Source organism: Coffea arabica, unplaced genomic scaffold (genome assembly GCF_036785885.1).
Source record: "Coffea arabica cultivar ET-39 unplaced genomic scaffold, Coffea Arabica ET-39 HiFi ptg000118l, whole genome shotgun sequence".
Taxonomy (NCBI): domain Eukaryota; kingdom Viridiplantae; phylum Streptophyta; class Magnoliopsida; order Gentianales; family Rubiaceae; genus Coffea; species Coffea arabica.
In genome coordinates this window covers 7,501-8,647 of record NW_027266256.1, presented here as the reverse complement: position 1 = coordinate 8,647, position 1,147 = coordinate 7,501, and positions in this window count along the sequence as shown.

Genomic DNA, 1,147 nt, shown 5'->3' with positions numbered 1-1,147 from the left:
TCGTGCGGCCTAAGGTCTACCGCCTAGCCATGAGGGGCACCGTCGTGTGTTTAACTTGCCGTCGGTGTGGCATCGTGCCCATGCCTTAGCCAACACAAGGCAACGGCCGTCGTGCGGCCCAAGGCCCACCGCCTAGCCACGAGGGGCACCGTCGTGTGTTTTTCTTGCCATCGGTGTGGAATCGTGGCCATGCCTTAGCCAACGCAAGGCAACGGCCGTCATGCGGCCTATGGCCGACCGCCTGGCCATGAGGGGCACCGTCGTGCGTTTTTCTTGCCGTCGGTGTGGCCGCCGTGCCCATGCCTTAGCCAACGCAGGGCAACGGCCGTCGTGCGGCCTAAGGCCCACCGCCTAGCCATGAGGGGCACCGTCGTGCGTTTTATTTGCCGTCGGTGTGGCATCGTGCCCATGCCTTAGCCAACGCTAGGCAACGGCCGTCGTGCGGCCTAAGGCCAAACGCCTAGCATCGTGCCCGTGCTTTAGCCAACGCAGGGCAATGGCCATCGTGCGGCCTAAGGGCAACCGCCTAGCCATGAGGGGCACCGTCGGCCGTTCTTCTTGCCGTCGGTGTGGCCATCGTGCCTATGCCTTAGCCAACGCAGGGCAACGGCCGTCGTGCGGCCTAAGGCCCACCGCTTAGCCATGAGGGGCACCGTCGTGCGTTTATCTTGCCGTCGGTGTGGCATTGTGCCCTTGCCTTAGCCAACGCAAGGCAACGGCCGTCGTGTGGCCTAAGGCCTACCGCCTAGCCATGAGGGGCACCGTCGGGCGTTTTTCTTGCCGTCGGTGTGGCATCATGCCCTTGCCTTAGCCAACGCAAGGCAATGGCCGTCGTGTGGCCTAAGGCCTACCACCTAGCCATGAGGGGCACTGTCGTGCGTTTTTCTTGCCGTTGCCTTAGCCAACGCAAGGCAACGGTCGTCGTGTGGCCTAAGGCGCACCGCTTAGCCATGAGGGGCACCGTCGTGCATTTTTCTTGCTGTGGATGTGGCGTCGTGCCCATGCCTTAGCCAACGCAAGCCAACGGCCGTCGTGCGGCCTAAGGCCTATCGCCTTGCCATGATGGGCACCGTCGTGCGTTTTTCACGTCGTCGGTGTAGTGTCGTGCCAATGCTCCGTCATGCGGCCTAAGGCTCACCGCCTAGCC